Raw genomic sequence first — 20,625 nt, 5'->3', positions numbered from 1 at the left:
TATCAAGTTGGTTGGGGTTTTTTTTTCCCTTGTTCTTGTAAAACATAATAAAATTATAGAAATGGCACAAAGAGTTGACTGGTTACCCAGAAAGTGATGTAAAATTGTACTGTTAAGTGAACAAGGCTACAGTTATGAAGAAATTGATGAAAGAGTAGGAAAAACTTAACCAAAGCTGGCATTTCTATATTTTTGAGGAGGTATAAGGAGACTCAGGCACTACAAAATCAGACAGGTAAAGGCAGGGAAAGGTGCACAAAGGCAAGTGACGATGGACGAGTGGAGAGACTGTCCCTACATGACAGAAGAAAATCATGTAGGTGTCTACAAGATGACATGGCACAATGTAATGTGCAGTTGAGTGCAAGGACTGGTCTAAATGCTAGAATTCTAAGGAAAAGGCCATTGTTATCTCTCAAGCAAAGGTTGAAAGTTTAAACTGGACTAAAACCCATGTTAACTGGACAGCAGAACAATGGGACAGTGTTATTTGGAGTGATGAGACCCAAATCTCCTTGCTTGGTAGTGATGGTATGACATACGCGAGGTGAAAAATCAGAGAAGATTTATATCCTACTTGCATTACACCAACCATGAAACACCCAGATACAGTGGAACCTTGACTTACGCATGGCTCTACTTACGTGCGATTCCAGTTTTGACCTTCAGTAGGCACTTCGACTTATGAACTTTCCTCTATATACAGCGGTCTTGCCAGCAGCCGGGAGCTCGCCCAGCTGGCTGTGGGGCAGCGCTGAGGCCTCTGATGCCGGGGAGAGGGCCCCCATCCCACCCCCGAAGCTGTGGAAAAGGTGTCGCCTGCCTGCAAGAGACACAGCAGGGAGCACTGCAGCCCCAAACCCCACCGAAGAACCAACCTGAGGAAGTCTAGAGAAGAACCTGGCCTGGCAAGAAAAAAGCATGACCCTGGCCGAAGTGAATTAGCTCTTTACTGACCCTTGCCCGCCCCTAGCTTGTAGCCAGGTAAGCCCACCCATCCACAGTGCACGTAAGAAAAAAAACGTTCATTTTTTTCATCTACAATACTGTCTTATTTATTTTATAGTACAGTACATTGATTATTGCCTTCATTTTATCGATCTATGGTCTTGTTAGAGAGTAAAATCCATGTTAAATTGCTGTTTTGGGGGTGTTTTTCATTGTCTAGAATGGATCAATTCACTTTTCCATTACTTTCTATGGATAAGGGTGCCTCTACTTATGTACGTTTCTAGTTATGACCGGACCTCCAGAATGGATGATGGTTGTAAGTAGAGCTTCCACTGTAGTGTGATGATCTGGGGTTGTATAGCAGCAAAAGGTGTGGGCAGAATTTGCATCATTAATGGGAATGTAAATGCCCCCAAATGCATAAATGAAATACTTTAGCCCAAACTGAAGCGTTCCACAAGTGATCTTTTCCCAGATACTGAAGCATTTAGATATCTTTATATCTTTATATATTTATTTTCTATTTCAACAGGATTCAGCTCCATGTCATGGTGCTGCCGTGTGCAAAAGGTGCTAATCCTATTCCACTGCCGGAATGTCCTGGGAATAGCCCAAACATTAATCCAATCAGAAATCTATGGAGCCGACTAAAGAAACTTGTTAGTCAGAAGCAACCCAGCAACAAAGCACAATTAATAGAGGCAATAATTCAGTCTTGGTTTCACATTACAGTGGTACCTCAGGTTACAGACGCTTCAGGTTACAGACTCCGCTAACCCAGAAATATTACCTCGGGTTAAGAACTTTGCTTCAGGATGAGAACAGAAATCGTGCTCTGGCGGCATGGCAGCAGCAGGAGGCCCCATTAGCTAAAGTGGTGCTTCAGGATAAGAACAGTTTCAGCTTAAGAACGGACCTCCGAAACGAATTAGATACGTAGCCAGAGGTACTACATTACAGCTGCAGAACTAAAAACTTGGTTCACTTCATGGAAAGGTGTTGTAAGTGTTGGGAAAAAGCACCAATGCAAAAGCCAGCTGCAAGTGGCTGGAATGCAAAACAGGATGTTGTTGTCTCGAACTGTACTGTTGGAGAAAGGGGGCAGTCCATTCTCTGTACTGAGCACCGGATGTTAGCTCAGAGTGTCATCTGACCTGTGCTGGAAGTACAGGGGTGGAGTTGTGACTCTTCTGCTGGAGTCTGAAGGGTACAGACACGTTTTCTATGTACTGCTGAACGACAGGAATAAAACATGTAAATAGGACTCCTGTCTGTCTCATTTCCCCTCCCTGGGGAGAATGCAGGGAGGGAGAGAAGCAGAGAGAAGCAGAGGGTGTGTTCTCCTCACGTCTAATGAGGAGAATCGCCGGTTTACAACCTAGCCTGCCGGGAGACGCAGACGGAATGTAAACAAGTATCTCACTCAGTTTGCCCGTGGGAGGCCAGTTACCTCTGACTGTGAGCTGAGATACTGACATATGGCAGCATTCGGATGGTTTTGATCCATCGAACATCTCCATGAGAGGCTGGTGGATTGTCCTCCATTGCTCCAAGGGAGAAGATAAACGTCTGAGAGCAGCCAGAAGCTGAACAGACGGCTGGACCCAGAGGAAAGTGTTTTCCAAGCAACGGAGCTCAAGGTATGCTGCATTTCGGGCTAAAAGTGTGAACGCAGAATGATTTATTCTCTGGTTCACGGGAGCTGCGTTTGAAAAAAAACAACAGCTCCGGAAGGAGAGGCCTGCAGCTCACAGGCTCAGCCTGCATTCCACGAATTCTTGTGGTTAAGATAAGCTTTCCTGTATGCACAGTTGCTAAGCGACGCCCGTCAGAGACGTGGAAATTTACTGGCTGCACAGATGGCTCTGAAAGAGTGCCTGGGAAGTGAAAGATTGTTTTGACTATGTTTTCCATGCTGTGCAAGGTCTGAGAAACAGCTTGCAGTTTGCCTGGAAAGGCAGTAAACAATCCAGCAAAGGCTATTGGAGTTTTAGCAAGGCTGGAAAGTGAGAGAGAGGCTTGGCTTCAAGATGGATGCCAAGAAGGGGGGAGGTCTGCCTTGTCCACCTCTCCTAAATAATGACAATTATTCATCTTGGTCTGTAAAGATGAAGGCCCTGCTGCAGAATCAGAGGCTTTTTGATGTAATTAAAAACCCCATCCCTGCAGCACCAACCAGAGGTTGGGTATCACAGAACATGAGGGCCAGGACTGCTATAATTCTGTGTGTCTCAGATTCCCAATTGGTGCATATTCAGCATTTAGTACATGCGAAAGAGGTTTGGGATACGCTTTGTACAACACATCAGAGAGATGCTGGTTCTTCAGCGTTGCTGTATTTTGAGAAATTGACCAATCTGAGACTAGCGCCTGATGGAGATGTCCAAGCGCACCTGACAGAGATGAAGTTTCTGCGTCAACAGATGGTGGAACGTAATTTCCATCTACAGGAGGAAGTGTTTTGCTTCATGATGATAAACAGCCTTAGTATGACTTACAAGGTTGTTGCCAGTCAGCTTGGTTCCCTACCGGCCGCGCAGCTGACCGCGGAAAGGGTGTGTGCCATCGTCCTTAATGAACACGACAGACTTGCTGCACTGGAAGTGAAGGACAGGGGGAGGGAAGAACAGAGTTCAAATCTCCCTGCTGGTGGTGCTACTGAGGAGCATGCTGTAGCGTTGAGTGCTGTCCGATGCCACAATTGTGGACAGACTGGGCATCTACAGCGAAACTGTAGAAAGCCACGCCAGTCAAAAGGAGCCAAGAGCAGCTCTACGAAGCCTGAGGCATCAGGCAAAAGCCGTACCAAGTACCAGGTGAAACCTGCAAAGGCTATGATGGGGAAAGGAACCACGCCAGATGTTGGGAACTTGTTTATAATCGACATTGGTTGTACAAAACATATGTGTCCACACAGAGAACTGTTTTCTACGTTGAAGAAGCAAAGCTTCGCTGTGAAACAGGCCAACAGTCAGGAGTTGAAAGTGACCGGGATTGGGACTGTGTATCTTGAGAGTCTGAACTTGACTATAAGCAATGTTTACCTGGTTCCAGAACTGAGATTTAATCTGCTGAGTGTGTCGCAGATTGCAAAGAAAGGACTGAAACTGACCTATGATGCTAAAAGCTGCAAGATCTACAAAGATGGAGAACTGTATCTTACTGCCAGAGAGAAAGATGGACTGTATTTGTTGACTTTTGATCAAAGTGATTACATGAAATGTAATTCTTCTGATTCTAATGAAATCTCTCTTGCAGGTGTGACCAACATGAGCACCAGGAAGGTGACCACGAAGGTCGACAGAGCATTTCAGCGGGTGTATGCTGATGTGATTGGTCCTCTAGAACCCTCTAGAGGCGGTGCAAAATATTACCTTGTGTGTGTTGATTGTTTCACTAATTATTCTTGGGTTTTTGTGATGGAGAAACCGCAAGAGACCTTAGAAAGGTTTCAGGAGTTTTGTGACAAGGTTAAAAATATGCATGATGCTAACATTGATTGTCTCTTCACAGATGAGAAGCAATTTTTTCTGTTACAGAAGTTTCAGAAGTTCCTGGATGGAAAAGGGATAGACCACAAAGTTGCTGTTTCAGCCGAAGCGTGGAACAGGGGGGTCTGTGTTAGGGTGAACAAAGAATTGCAAAAGGGGATGCATGCGCAATTGCTGAGTTCACATTTGCCACATGAATATTGGGCGGAGTCACTAGCGTCCTATCTTCACGTGTGGGTGAGAAAAGTCTCAACAGAGTTGGGATGTTCTCCTTTTGAGAAGCTGTTCCATAGAAAACCTTCTGTTGCCTATTTTAAGGTTTTCGGGTCTCATGTGAGAACAGAAGCTCCAGGTGGAGTAAAGAATGCCAGAGGCATTTTTGTGGGATATGAAAAGGGTCTCTACAGAGTAATTTTGTCTGAATCTGGTCAGGTGATTCTCACAAAGTTTCTAGAGAGTGCTCCTGAACAAGAGCGGGTTGTAGTACACACATTTCCCACAGATGACGATTCAGATGATGATTTTTCTGATGTCACAGATTACAGTGGTACTGATGATGACAGTGATAACTCAGAGAGTTCAGTTGTAACAGTCATTGAGAGGAAATCTCACACAATGGATAGACCTTCACAGGTGAAGGAAGAACCACTGATTGCTACTGGTTCTCAACAAAGTCCAGAGGTTGAACCAGTGAGCAGAGAGGATCAGCACCTCATATGCAGGTCTGAGAGAGTTACAAAGGGTGTACCACCAAAGAGGTACTCAAAAGAGTTTGCTAACTTAGCTGTTGCATGTGTTGCTATTGTTAACAACTCAAAGCAGGTTAAAGCAGTGTCTAAGTCAGAGACAAAGACACAACAGAGAGTAGCTAGCCAAGGTAATGCAGAAGCACTCATTCCTTGGAAGCCAGACAACCAGAGAGGTACACTGGTGGAACCAGTGGTGGGGAGTTCCAAGGGTGGAACTGAAACAACAGGGGACCGTTATATGTATAACAACTGTTTGTTTTCTTCTCTGGATCATGTTTTGCCTATTGATGCTTTTGGGGGAGGTTGTTGGGAAAAAGCACCAATGCAAAAGCCAGCTGCAAGTGGCTGGAATGCAAAACAGGATGTTGTTGTCTCGAACTGTACTGTTGGAGAAAGGGGGCAGTCCATTCTCTGTACTGAGCACCGGATGTTAGCTCAGAGTGTCATCTGACCTGTGCTGGAAGTACAGGGGTGGAGTTGTGACTCTTCTGCTGGAGTCTGAAGGGTACAGACACGTTTTCTATGTACTGCTGAACGACAGGAATAAAACATGTAAATAGGACTCCTGTCTGTCTCATTTCCCCTCCCTGGGGAGAATGCAGGGAGGGAGAGAAGCAGAGAGAAGCAGAGGGTGTGTTCTCCTCACGTCTAATGAAGAGAATCGCCGGTTTACAACCTAGCCTGCCGGGAGACGCAGACGGAATGTAAACAAGTATCTCACTCAGTTTGCCCGTGGGAGGCCAGTTACCTCTGACTGTGAGCTGAGATACTGACAGTAAGGCAGTAATTAACGCTAAAGGTTACCAATGGTTACCAAAGGTTTCGATTTTTTTCTTTATGACTGCTGTTCTAATAAATACTCCCTCATAAAATTTCTTGCATTACATTCTTCATTAAATTATCCTTCCATTGGGATATAATTTTGTTGGTACTAAAGGGTTAAGAGGTAACAAGTCGCTCTAATCACTGAGCAGCTGGAAGTCATTAAGCATCCAGGAATGTGAGTTAGTTTGTATAAATAGTCAGTTCACCCGTGTGTTCTCTCTCTCCCCCCCCCCTTGACCTGACTCGCAGACTCAGTTTGTGGCCATGGGCGTGTTTGCTAATACGAGTTAAGTTTAGAGTAAAGTTTTCTTTATGCCGGAGATAAAAGCATGTGTGCTTTATCGCCAGGGTTTTTCTTTTGTAAATAAAGTTTTTTCTCCTGAGTTCCAAAGTGCTTGCTCCAGGATTCTTCATGGAAAGGTACTGACTCTCCTGCCTTCTTCAACCGCTGCACAAAATTCTCTGCTGAGATAAGATTTATGGCGTTGGAAACGCACTGGACGTTTACTTAACATTAAACTAATTAAAGTTTAATGGACAATTTTATGGTATTACTCCACACAAAAGTGGTGTTATCAGCCACCAAACCTCAGAAATACAGTTTTCATAAAAGGTTTCCACAATTTTGGCCACTAGTATAAGTTGTCCATTTTACAGTTAATGTTCTTTTTATATGAGATCAGATTATTATTATTTGGATCAGATTATTATTATTTATGTTTCATGTTTATATATGTGTTGTGCCCAGAGTAGCTGGGGCAACCAAGCCAGATGGGCAGGGTATAAATAAAATTATTATTATTACTACAGTGGTACCTCGATTTAAGAACAGTACTGCTCTGGAAAAGATTAAGTTTGTAATCTGAAGTACCACTGTATTACTATCATCATCATCATCCTCATCACTGCTAGTACTACCTGAGATTCCATAAGCCTTGCTCTTCTCTGGGATGAATTTTGTTTGGCCCAGTCATGGCATCCCCTCCATCTCCAATGTCACACCTCCCCTTCTTGTGTTCCAATTCTAATTATTAACTCAGCAAATTCTTATTACTTATTTCTCAACTTTAACTTAATAGTTTATCTTAGATTTATTTTTGCAAACCTTATTTTCATTTAATTTAATTCATTTTAGAAATCCAATTTTACCTTATCCAAACTTAAACCTCGAACTTATACATCGATTATTATTCTTAAAACGTTTTTTCCTAAGGTCGACCAAGGTTCCCTTCCACGAATTTCAAAATAAACAAAATAAATTGTAGTTATGAACCCTTTGGATTCCCAAACTCCACCCCTCCTTTCCCGGCTTCAGCCCCCACAAATATCCATCAGTCTTAATCTACTATCAGCCTGGAGATCTCACGTCCGAGGCTCTTAATTCTCTCTCAGTTCCTCTCTGCCAGTCTTTTTGATAGTCCTTAATATAAAACACCAAATCTTGGAGAAGCTCCGGCCCAACAGGAACCATGTTTCTTCCAGCTAGGCCTCCATACTTAAGAGTAGAGCCTATGGGGTGTTCCAATTCTTGCTTCTTGTTCCTTTCAAGTGCAAAAATCCCCAAAGCTCTAACTTCCACCTTAATCACATTTGTAATCCTTAGGTCTTCTGATCTCCACATAAGAAGATCTCTCCATTTCTCAATCTCCAGTTCAGGCCGTGCTTTCCACATCAGATTTTTATTTTCCTTTATTGCCATCATGTCAGGCCTCAAAATACAGCTCTCCTTTGACATCTGCAAAATTTCAGTTCCTCCTTCCTTTTCTTCAGGGGCGACATATGTCTCCTTCTCCATATTCTCAAAACTCTCAGGTTTCTCTATTTGTCCAGTTGAATGGGCTTCTTGTTTCAAGTCCTTATCAGATTCAAGAATGTTATTTACTGTTAAGTCCAGAGTTGTAACATTTGTAGCCAAAACATCAAATTGGCCTTGTAACTTTCCCAAGAGAACAAATGCTCTGTCCAATTCAGCCTGGATTTTCCTTCCTCCAGCCATTCCTGTAATGTCACTGAGTCCCTCTAGGGGGATTTTAGCTCCTTAATACTCTTTTCAGCTCGAGTCCAAAGATCAAGTTATTTTATATCAGCCCTTCCTTATTTTCAACAAATTTTCAACACTTGTAGCAAATATAACCAGCAGAAGCAACAAAAACATAGTTCTCTTTTTCCGTCTTGACAGCTAATTTAACAGCTGTCAAGCTCTTCAGTATTTCATCAACAGGCTCTCTCACGGAGCGATCCCGGGTCCGGGGGGCGGGGGTAGAACTTCAGCTCTCAAAATTAATCTTTTATCCTCCAGTAAAAATTCTTGTAATATCAAACCGTGAAATTAAAGTCTTTTGCAAAAAAGAAAAGGAAAATTCTCTCGACCTTAGCTAGCAGGTCCTTTGCTTTAAGTTGTTTACAAAGGGGGGGGCGGACTTCCTTTTTAACCCATCCCCGCTCGTTCCTGATTCCAACAAATTTTTCTTTAAACTTCCAATTTCCATATTACTCACGGGTTGATGTTTTAAAGTCCGAATGTCCCAAGGAAAAAGTCAGCGCTCTCCGATAATGGCTTGCGGCTTCACTCTGCAGATGAGGGAGTACTCTCAGCACCGCGCCGCACCCCGTCCCTGTTCCGAAGCCCTTAGAAAGGCTCCTTCACGGATTGGGGGGGCGCATATGGTGCCCGCTGAGTCACTACGCTCACAGGCTTCTGCGCCTGTGATTTTAAGGGTCCCCGCGAAGCATGGATGAGTCTTGGAGGGAACCAGGGCTGGACTGCACCACAGCCCAAACCATGAGCTATTTTATTTATTTAAATTTGTATAACACTTCATATTTTAAAGAAAAATCTAAAAGCGGTTTACAGCATATTAAATCTGTGGGGATAATTAGGGAGGCAGAAGAGGATATATTATTTAATGATATCCTTCCTAACATGCACTAGCAAGTTCCATATTCTAGCAGAGTTCCATACATCCCCCTTTTTTAGATTACGCAGCAATCAGCTTGTTGCTGATTCATCTGACTCTTACTATTAAAAATTCCTTCCTGGTAAAAAGAGGAGTAAGAGGAGAAGAAATATGTCTCTAGCCTTCTAGCAATGCAAAATGTGGAGGCAACGGAAGGGATTTCTAGGAGATGAATCAGTCTGGTTTCTCCTGCCTTCCAGTCAATGCATGAAGTCAGAATTGACTGACAAGGGAGTCATTTGTATCTTGTGGGAAATGGATGCTTGGTTCTAGTGGGGGTCCTCACCTGGGGGTCCTCAGGAGTTGCTCTCCCCCCACCCCCACTCCCCTGCTTCTGTCTCCTTTTCTTGCACTTGGACTCTCTGCCACTCTCCAGGCAGACTCCTGGGGTGGGGTCCCTTTTTCTTTGCTCTGAGGGCCAGGAATGTATCTCGCCAACCCCTGAGGGCCAAGTGGATGAGGCCAAAGACACCTCCCTTGAAATTTAGGTGGGTAATTTCGTATTAGTATTCTATTAGATTGGTTAACACACACACACAGCCACTGATGCCCAGGTCCCTGGAGGCCCAGGGAGTAGCAGCGCACATTTCCAGCTCGGCTGCTTTGCCAGCAACAATCCCTTTGGGAGAGAGAGGATGTGGTCCTGGGATGCCCTGCTCTGGGTGCGAGGGGATTGCAGCAGTGGGCTCCGTGGGGAGCTGCCCTGGGAGACACTGGGAAACTGGTCCCCAATGCAGCAGCCAGACTATGGGCTGGGATCCCTCTCTTTATCCCTGGCCTTTCTCTCCCACCTTTTTTTTTGGGGGGGGGGCGTTAGTGTCCACCTCCTCGTCCAGCTTTGGAAAACCATTTGCACATGTTTCCTCTGTTGTGCAATGAGGCTGAGCGATGTCACACAGAGTTAAAGTCCCAGGGACTCCTTTGTTTAAAGAAGGGAGATCTTTTCTGAAGGGGGGGCGGAGGGTCAAATGAGTTTGGGACCCTCTGATCTGCAGGAAGGAGAGCGTGGCAGAACTGGCCCCTCCCCCCCAGGAGGGGGCAGTGAGGCAGCCCTTGCAGCAGAGACACCAAAGCAGGAAAGGACTGGGGAGGGAGGGGCCTTGGCTCCGGAGGACCTGCCCCCCTTGCTTCCTGGCCTCTCTAGGAAGGCAGCTCAGTTCCCTTTAACCCTTGCAAAGCCCAGCGTGCCCAGCTGCCCCCTCTGCGTTTTTCTCTCTTGCGCGCATTTCACACTTCCAGAGATGCTTTTGGTGGACGACACCTGCTTTCCTTTCCTTCTGGCCCCCTCTTGCTTCCTCTCTAGGAATGCAGCTCAGTTCCCTTTAACCCTTGCAAAGCCCAGCGTGCCCAGATCTGACCGCTGTGTTTTTCTCTCTAGAGCACATTACAGACTTCCAGAGATGCTTTTTGGGGGACGCCTCCTGCTTTCCTTCCCCGAGAGTTCTCACATAGGCTAACATTGGGCCAATACCAGATACATTGTATCCGCTTGGAATCAACACTTTCCCTGTTCTCTCAAGGGGGGGGGGGTTCCAACGCTTCTCCTGCAAACGGAGCTGAGCTCCTTTTCTGGCACTTGCAATTCCCCCCTTCGCCTGTTCATAGCACTCCCTCAACGGGGGGGGGGGGGCTGTTCTGCTTGTCACCACCCCCCTTAAATTATTAAAAGAAGGAAAAATAAGATGCTTACAGTTGCAAGTGTTATTTTCTGGTTTATTTACTTAACATTGTGAGCAAAATCACTCAAAACATCCCCCCCCCACTTTGTTCTCTGCAAATTTTGAAATCACGTCATCAAAATCATTTCCTTTTGCTACTTTGTTTTCAGCTGACAAAATGGCTAAGCCAGAGAGCTCAGCTTGACTCATAGTGGACCTAAGATAACTCTTGATTAATTTTAGTTTTGAAAAATTTCTCTCACATGATGTCTAGCAACGTAAACTGAATTTTAGATTAACTATTCAGAGATTTGAATTAAGGCTCAAAGCAAACAGGAAATTGCTGTAAAAATGGCAGTATCTACTACTACTACTACTACTACTACTACTACTACTACTAATTTATTTATACTCCGCCCATCTGGCTGGGTTTTCCCAGCCACTCTGGGCGGCTTCCAACAAAATATTAAAATACAATAGTCCTTCAGATATTAAGAGCTCCCTAAACAGTATTTACCTTTTAGGCTGTGTGCCTGTTTCAGCAATTCACATAAGCCTCTAGTAAAAATATCATTTATGGAAATAGCAGGAGTTATACAAATGGGTCTTACTGAAATGTGTCAGAAAGCTACTTTGCAACTACTCACTTCTAACCTAGGATTGCATCCTCTGCAAAGAGAGCAGCTTCAAACCTTGTTGTTGTTTAGTCGCTTAGTCGTGTCCAACTCTTCGTGACCCCATGGACCAGAGCGCGCCAGGCACTCCTGTCTTCCACTGCCTCCCGCAGTTTGATCAGACTCATGTTTGTAGCTTCAAGAACACTGTCCAACCATCTCATCCTCTGTCTTCCCATTCTCCTTGTGCCCTCCATCTTTCCCAACATCAGGGTCTTTTCCAGGGAGTCTTCTCTTCTCATGAGGTGGCCAAAGTATTGGAGCCTCAGCTTCACGATCTGTCCTTCCAGTGAGCACTCAGGGCTGATTTCCTTAAGAATGGATATGTTTGATCTTCTTGCAGTCCATGGGACTCTCAAGAGTCTCCTCCAGCACCATAACTCAAAAGCATCAATTGTTCGGCGATCAGCCTTCTTTATGGTCCAGCTCTCACTTCCATACACTACTACTGGGAAAACCATAGTTTGAATTATACGGACCTTTGTTGGTAAGGTGATGTCTCTGCTTTTTAAGATATTGTCTAGGTTTGCCATCGCCTTTCTCCCAAGGAGCAGGCGTCTTTTAATTTCGTGACTGCTGTCACCATCTGCAGTGATCATGGAGCCCAAGAAAATAAAATCTCTCACTGCCTCCATTTCTTCCCCTTCTATTTGCCAGGAGGTGATGGGACCAGTGGCCATGATCTTCTTTTTTTGATGTTGAGCCTCAGACCATATTTTGTGCTCTACTCTTTCACCCTCATCAAAAGGTTATTTAATTCCTCCTCACTTTCTGCCATCAAGGTTGTGTCATCTGCATATCTGGGGTTGTTGATATTTCTTTCGGCAATCTTAATTCCGGCTTGGGATTCATCCAGCCCAGCCTTTCGCATGATGAATTCTGCATATAAGTTAAATAAGCAGGGAGACAATATACAGCCTTGCCGTACTCCTTTCTCAGCACCAGTAGTTGGTGAATAAACTTGGATTACTGTGATGTTAAAAGGTCTGCCTTGGGTTCGTATCGAGATCATTCTATCATTTTTGAGACTGCATCCCAGTACAGCTATTGCCACTCTTTTGTTGACTATGAGGGCCACTCCATTTCTTTTACGGGATTCTTGCCCACAGTAGTAGATGTGATGGTCATCCGAACTGAATTCACCCATTCCCGTCCATTTTAGTTCACTGATGCCCAGGATGTCAATATTTATTCTTGCCTTCTCATTTTTGACCACATCCAACTTACCAAGGTTCATGGTTCTTACATTCCAGGTTCCTATGCAATATTTTTCTTTACAGCATCGGACTTTCCTTTTGCTTCCAGGCATATCCGCAACTGAGTGTCCTTTCGGCTTTGGCCCAGCCGCTTCATCAGCTCTGAATCTACTTGTACTTGTCCTCCGCTCTTCCTCAGTAGCATGTTGGACGCCTTCCGACCTGAGGGGCTCATCTTCCAGCGTCATAACTTTTATATGCCTGTTGTCTTTGTCCATGGAGTTTTCTTGGCAGGGATACTGGAGTGGCTTGCCGGTTCCTGCTCCAGGTGGATCACGTTGTTAGGATATTTCCGTTCCACCTTAAAAGGGAGCAGGCTGTGAGTCACAGAGCCTGCGTATTTCCTGTTCACAGGATGTTTATGTTTGCTGTTGCTTTCGATTTCTCTGTCTGTCAGAGAAGACTGACGCAGACAGTCATGTTTTTCTTTGTTCTGATCAACGCTGAATAAAGTCTGTAAATCATACTCTTCTGCGTGCAACTTTTGGCTGTGCATTATCTGCTGATAGAGCGTGCATGAGCTCTAGAAGAAACTCATGTCGCTATTGCTGATACTGCATGACTACAGGGATCGATGGATCGTCCAGCAGCCGGCTTGGGGCCATGATGGACTTTATCTCCCTGGCAGTATCCCAACAACAAGGTTTCGGGCCCAGATTCACGGCACTTACAGAAGAGTAAGACTGCGACAGACTGCGTTGAGAGGTATGTGGAGGAAAAGCGAAAGTAAGGCTTTTCTGTTGGGCCGTGGCAAAGAGTCTTTGATCTCCGGCAGGGCTTAATTGGCCTGGGAGCCAAGCCAGAGACTTCGTGATTTATGAGCTGCTGAGATACGAAGTCTTTGAAGGCATAAAGGGCTCAAGTGAATAGCTGAGATGGATCTATTACAATCCTCAGAAGCAGCTCCATGTCCACCAAAGCTAAATGGCCACAACTATCAGACCTGGGCAAGGTACTGTGAGGGCCAGATGAGAAGGCTTGGAGTGTGGAATACCGTTTCTGAGAACCCCCCAGCCCCTGTGAGAGATGAGTGGAAGGCACAGGATTCAAGAGCCATGGGGATAATTTTGCTCTCAGTAGCTCCTGAAGAGTTAATCACCCTGGCTGTCAAGGCCAGTGCCCGTGAGATGTGGGACGGGCTTAAAGCCTGTCATCTCTGACAAGAAGCTGGGTCTGTGTTGCTTTATTTCAGAAAACTGCACAGGAAGCGTTTGGAGCCAGGGGAAGACCTTAGAGCCCACATTTTACATTTGCAGCATCTCAGACAGGAATTGACTCAGAGAGGTTTCAATATGCCTGAGTCACTGTTTGCAATTCTCACCCTGGACTCCCTGGATAAAAGCTACCATGCCGTGGCAAGTCAGCTGGCGACCCTCCCTGTGCAAGACCTCACTGCTACAAAGGTCTTGGCGACTTTGCCAAACGAATACGATAGAAGGAATGCAGCTGAGTCGGCTTGTGCGCTTCAGGGGGAGCAAAGTGGGACAGCATTCCAGCCTCCAGGGGGAGCCAAAGCGTTGGCAGCTGTGAAGTGCTGGAACTGTGGGAACCAAGGTCATACTCAGAAGTTTTGTCCAAAGACTGGAAATAAACAAAGGAAAAAGCCTGCAGGTGGCGCGAAGCAGAAGGGGGGTGGAAAGCCCACGTCAGGGAAAAACAAGGCTATGTTTGCTGGCACAGCTTCACCAAAGGCTAAAGGCACGTCTGGTGGCCAGGAGCAGGGGGGCAAGCTGCAAAAGCCCACGCTGGGTGAAAATAAGGTTTTGCTTGCCAGAAAGACTGCTCCGACGGCCAAAGGCAGGTTTGTTGTTGATTCAGGCTGTACGTGCCACATCGTGAAAGATCGCCACCTATTTATCTCCTTCAAACCTCAAGAAGGTGAGATCCACCTGGCTGACGGAAGGACGTTGCAAATCGCAGGAGAAGGGACTGTGAGACTGGCAAGTCTGCACACAACCATCAAATAGAATCATAGAATCATAGAATCATAGAGTTGGAAGAGACCACAAGGGCCATCGAGTCCAACCCCCTGCCAAGCAGGAAACACCATCAGAGCACTCCTGAAATATGGTTGTCAAGCCTCTGCTTAAAGACCTCCAAAGTAGGAGACTCCACCACACTCCTTGGCAGCAAATTCCACTGTCAAACAGCTCTTACTGTCAGGAAGTTCTTCCTAATGTTTAGGTGGAATCTTCTTTCTTGTAGTTTGGATCCATTGCTCCGTGTCCGCTTCTCTGGAGCAGCAGAAAACAACCTTTCTCCCTCCTCTATGTGACATCCTTTTATATATTTGAACATGGCTATCATATCACCCCTTAACCTCCTCTTCTCCAGGCTAAACATGCCCAGCTCCCTTAGCCGTTCCTCATAAGGCATTGTTTCCAGGCCTTTGACCATTTTGGTTGCCCTCCTCTGGACACGTTCCAGTTTGTCAGTGTCCTTCTTGAATTGTGGTGCCCAGAACTGGACACAGTACTCCAGGTGAGGTCTGACCAGAGCAGAATACAGTGGCACTATTACTTCCCTTGATCTAGATGCTATACTCCTATTGATGAGGCCCAGAATTGCATTGGCTTTTTTAGCTGCCGCGTCACACTGTTGGCTCATGTCAAGTTTGTGGTCAACCAAGACTCCTAGATCCTTTTCACATGTACTGCTCTCAAGCCAGGTGTCACCCATCTTGTATTTGTGCCTCTCATTTTTTTTGCCCAAGTGCAATACTTTACATTTCTCCCTGTTAAAATTCATCTTGTTTGTTTTGGCCCAGTTTTCTAATCTGTCAAGGTCGTTTTGAAGTGTGATCCTGTCCTCTGGGGTGTTAGCCACCCCTCCCAGTTTGGTGTCATCTGCAAATTTGATCAGGATGCCCTTGAGTCCATCATCCAAGTCGTTGATAAAGATGTTGAATAAGACCGGGCCCAAGACAGAACCCTGTGGCACCCCACTAGTCACTCTTCTCCAGGATGAAAAGGAACCATTGATGAGCACCCTTTGGGTTCGGTCAGTCAGCCAGTTACAAATCCACTGAGTGGTAGCATAGTCAAGACCGCATTTTACCAGCTTCATTACAAGAATATCATGGGGCACCTTGTCAAATGCCTTGCTGAAATCTAGGTAGACTATATCCACTGCCTTGCCTTCATCTACCAGGCTTGTAATTCTGTCAAAAAACAAGATCAGGTTAGTCTGACATGACTTATTTTTCAGAAATCCATGCTGACTATTGGTGATCACAGCATTCCTTTCTAGGTGCTCACAGACTGTTTGCTTAATGATCTGCTCCAGAATCTTCCCTGGTATTGATGTCAGACTAACTGGGCGGTAATTATTTGGGTCCTCTCTTTCCCCCTTTTTGAAAATAGGGACAACATTTGCCCTCCTCCAGTCTGCCGGGACTTCGCCTGTTCTCCAGGAATTCTCAAAGATGACTGCCAGTGGTTCTGAGAGCACATCTGCCAGTTCTTTTAATACTCTTGGATGCAGTTCATCTGGCCCTGGAGACTTGAATACATCTAAACTAGCCAAGTATTCTTGTACTATCTCCTTAGTTATTCTGGGCTGTGTTTCCTTTGCTGAATCATTTGCTCCAAATTCTTCAGGTTGGGCATTGTTTTCTTTATCGGAGAAGACTGAGGCAAAGAAGGCATTGAGGAGTTCAGCTCTTTCTGTGTCCCCTGTTTGCATTTCACCATCTTCTCCTCTGAGTGACCCCACTGTTTCTTTGTTCTTCCTTTTGCTACGAACATACCCATAAAAGCCTTTTTTGTTGCTTTATGTTCCGGGAGCTGCAAGCAACTTGCTCAGTGTCCCACAGCTTACTGGGCGTGGTTTTCAGATTTCCTTCAAGAGGAGCGTCTGTGTCATCAGAAAAGGCAAAGAGGACTATTTGCATGCAAAGTTTATGGATGGTTTGTTCCATATAACTTATGACGACAGTGGTGCTGTTGTGTCTAATGTTGATTCTTGTTGTGTTGCACAAACTAACAAAGTTCTTCATGCAGGTTGCATTCACGATGCACATCGAAGATTTTGTCACCTCTCTTGGAAGGCACTGGCCAAGATGCCAGAGGTGGTTGAGGGTTTGAACATCAAACCCTGTAAGTTTCACATGAAATGTGTATCCTGTGCAGAGAACAAGGTGAAGGTTGCTCCAAAAGGCAAGGAGTCTAGCAGGCAGGCTTCCAAACCCTACCAGCTAGTCCACGCAGACCTGGTTGGTCCACTAGCGCCCTCTTTGGGGGGAGCAAGGTACTTCATGGTTCTAATTGATTCTTTTTCCAGGTACATTCATGTGTTTATGCTCGAGCAGAAGTCGCAAGCATTTCCGAAGTTCAAGGCATTCTGTGCTTGGTTGGAGAATGTTCACGGTAAACGTATTGGCTGTCTCTTTACTGATTGGGGCGGGGAGTTCACTTCTCAGCAGTTTATAATAATAATAATAATAATAATAAATTTTATTTATATCCCGCCCTCCCCAGCTGAGCCGGGCTCAGGGCGGCTAACAACAATCAAATAAACAATCAAATAATAACACATTCTAAAAATATTTCATTATAAAAATTAGTTAAAATCAAATTGATGGCAACCGATTAAACAAAATTCTGTGCAGGTTACCAGAGGAGGGAGTCAGGCTGCGCCCTGACCAAAGGCCTGGCGGAACAACTCTGTCTTGCAGGCCCTGCGGAAAGATGTTAGGTCCCGCAGGGCCCTAGTCTCTTTTGACAGCGCATTCCACCAGGTTGGAGCCGCAGCTGAGAAGGCCCTGGCTCTAGTTGAGGCCAGCCTAACCTCTCTGAGGCCTGGGACCTTTGAAGCTTTCCTGACTGAGAAGGGAATCCAGCATGACATGTCAACGCCCAGATCGCCATGGATGAATGGGTTTGCGGAGCGAGCAAACCAAACGTTGCTGCAAGGAATGAAAACCTTGTTGCGTGATGCCAATCTCCCTGACAAGTTTTGGGGGGAGGCTCTGTCGAATTTTGTTTACACTTTTAATCGCAGATTGTCATCACCTATTGGTTGTACCCCCTATGAGAAGATGTTTGGTAAGAAACCCAACATCAAGCACATGAGAATCTTTGGTTCTGACATGTGGGTACACACCCCACAAAGCAACAAGCTTGGGAAGCGTGGGGCACATGGTTTGTTCATGGGGTATGAAAAAGGTGCATACAGGGTATGGATGACTAACTCTAAGTCCATTAAGTTCACAAGGAGTGTTGAGTACAATCCTAAGTGGGGGGGAAATGTGGGAATTTTCCAGATTTACCCAGAGGAGGATGAAGGTGATGTCAAGCAAGCAGCTAAAGCTGAGGAAGCTGCTGAGGATGATGATGATGATCAGAGTTTGGATTCCAGTTCAGTGGGCGGCGCTACTGCTGGTGTCAGTGACAGTGATGACACAGCAGACTACAAGAACGCAAAGGCCTCAGTCAGACCATCTGATGCATCTGACAATGAACTGGAAGAACCACTGTTCACCATTGGTCATTTTTCTCCTAAGAAAGAGGAGATGAGTCCAGAAGACTTGCGTCTAGTACGCAGATCTGAGAGAGCCATGAAGGGCAGACCTCCAAAGAGATTTGCTGATGAGTTTGCTAAGACAGCAACTGCTGTTCTTAGTAGCTCAGAAAAGGTGTGGGAACCTTCAAGCTTCAAAGAGATTCAGGAGTTAACCTCTAAAGATGCTGAGCCTTGGCTTAATGCCATGAAGGCTGAAGTTGATTCCTTGAACAGGAACCAAACTTGGGAACTGGTACCGGTAGTCCCAGGGATGAGACTGGTTGGCAGCAAATGGGTCTTCAAGGCCAAGACAGACCAGAATGGCAAGGTTGTCAGACACAAAGCCAGATTGGTTGCCAGAGGTTTTTCACAGGTACCAGGACAGGATTACCACGAGACCTATTCACCCACCGTCAAATATGACAGCATTCGGCTGATGCTCAAGATCACTGCGGAGGAGAAACTGCATGTTTCCCACCATGACAGTAATACAGCTTTTTAGTACGGGATTTTGAACGAGGAGCTGTTTATGCTTCCACCTGATGTGATGCAGATACAGAAGGGAATGGTCTGTAAACTGCGGAAATCCTTATATGGTCTCAAACAGAGTGCCAGGTGTTGGAACACAAAGCTCACTGAGACATTGCTTTCTCTAGGTTTTCACCAGGGCAAAGCTGATCCATGTGTGTTTGTCAAGGAGGAGGGCCAAAACAAACTGTATTGTTTATGTTTTAAAGACCAACTAAGTTAGTTCTTGGTATGAGCTTTCGTGTGCATGCACACTTCTTCAGATACACACGAAATGCTCATACCAAGAACTAAATGCATGCACACGAAAGCTCATACCAAGAACTAACTTAGTTGGTCTTTAAGGTGCTACTGGAAGGAATTTTTTTATTTTGACTATGGCAGACCAACACGGCTACCTATCTACTACTGTTTATGTTTTGTTGATGATCTTCTGATGTTTTGGGAGAATCAGGCTTTCTACCAAAGCACCCTAGCTCAGCTGAAGGAGCACTTTGACATGAAGGATCTTGGTGAGGTATCCAACTATCTTTCTCTACAGGTGGAGAGAGACCAAGCAGGTAATTTTCTGGTACACCAAACACAGAAAATTGCTGATGTATTAACCAGGTTGAATTTGGTTGATGCAAACCCAGCAGACACACCGATGGTGACAGGTTACCAGGTAGACAGTACTGCTGAAGCGTTTTCTGACACTACACTGTACAGATGCATTCTAGGCAAGTTGAATTTCATTGCCAGATGTTCAAGACCTGACATAGCTGTAAGCTGTAACCTGCTTAGCAGACATGCCAACAATCCTACTGTTCAGGATTGGAAAGCTCTGAAGCGCATAGCCCGCTATTTGAAAGGGACTATGCACTACAGACTAAGGTTCACCAGTCAGAAGACTGGAGGTCTTGAAATCTTTGCAGATGCAAGTTTTGGAAGTGACACCACGGATGGTACAAGCCTTTCTGGAGTATGCTACATGTACAACCACTGTCTGTTTTACTGGCTGTGCAAGAAGCAGACGACAGTGAGCCTAAGTTCCTGTGAAGCAGAACTCAATGCTCTGTCATTTTCACTCATGGATTGTGAATGGTTGTTGCAACTGTTTAAGGACATCAGAGTTTCTGTGAAATGTCCTATACAAGTGTATCAAGACAATAGATCCTGTTTGGCTTTGCTGAACTCAGAGAGTTGCAAGCAAAGAACCAAGTACTTGCAGATTAAGCTACATCGTGCAAGAGAGTGTATTCAGAAAGGACTCATCCAGGTGTCCTACATGCCAGGAAATGAAATTCCTGCTGATCTGTTGTCTAAGGTTGTTAACAGAGAACAACTTAAGGTTTATGTACAAAGGTTGCAATTGGGTTTAACCACAGGTACCACAGATTACACGGAAAGGGGGAGGATGTTAGGATATTTCCGTTCCACCTTAAAAGGGAGCAGGCTGTGAGTCACAGAGCCTGCGTATTTCCTGTTCACAGGATGTTTATGTTTGCTGTTGCTTTCGATTTCTCTGTCTGTCGGAGAAGACTGACGCAGACAGTCATGTTTTTCTTTGTTCTGATCAACACTGAATAAAGTCTGTAAATCATACTCTTCTGCGTGCAACTTTTGGCTGTGCATTATCTGCTGATAGAGCGTGCATGAGCTCTAGAAGAAACTCATGTCGCTATTGCTGATACTGCATGACTACAGGGATCGATGGATCGTCCGGCAGCCGGCTTGGAGCCATGATGGACTTTATCTCCCTGGCAGTATCCCAACACTGAGAGTTGGTCAAAACTCTCCACTATGACCTGTCCATCTTGGGTGGCCCTGCACGGCATAGCTCATAGCTTCTCTGAGTTATTCAAGCCCCTTCGCCCTGGCAAGGCAGTGATCCATGAAGGGCACTTCAAGCCTATCTCCCTACTGATAGAACCATCTTGTGCTAGTTAATGTCACCCTGTACAGCAGCTGCACCTTGTGTTCATTGACCTGACGCTGAAGTCCACAAAGTACCATATTTTTTCATGTATAAGACGCCCCCATGTATAAGACCCC

The 20,625-nt window shown here is 45.4% G+C and overlaps 3 protein-coding genes across 3 annotated transcripts in view; 1 reads left to right on the top strand and 2 right to left on the bottom strand.

The window, feature by feature from the left end:
• LOC310705084 (uncharacterized protein) overlaps positions 1–20,625 on the top strand; it is a 242,403-nt gene that overhangs the window by 171,836 nt on the left and 49,942 nt on the right. The gene's annotated exons all lie outside the window — the stretch shown is intronic.
• LOC310705024 (uncharacterized protein) overlaps positions 1–20,625 on the bottom strand; it is a 275,548-nt gene that overhangs the window by 212,269 nt on the left and 42,654 nt on the right. The gene's annotated exons all lie outside the window — the stretch shown is intronic.
• LOC310705213 (uncharacterized protein) overlaps positions 1–20,625 on the bottom strand; it is a 46,581-nt gene that overhangs the window by 594 nt on the left and 25,362 nt on the right. The gene's annotated exons all lie outside the window — the stretch shown is intronic.

The sequence above is a fragment of the Podarcis liolepis genome (genome assembly GCF_965112155.1).
Source record: "Podarcis liolepis genome assembly, chromosome: 4".
In the NCBI taxonomy this organism is placed as follows: Eukaryota; Metazoa; Chordata; class Lepidosauria; order Squamata; family Lacertidae; genus Podarcis; species Podarcis liolepis.
The sequence above is the reverse complement of the archived record's forward strand: the minus strand, read 5'-3'. Positions and strand labels throughout refer to the sequence as shown.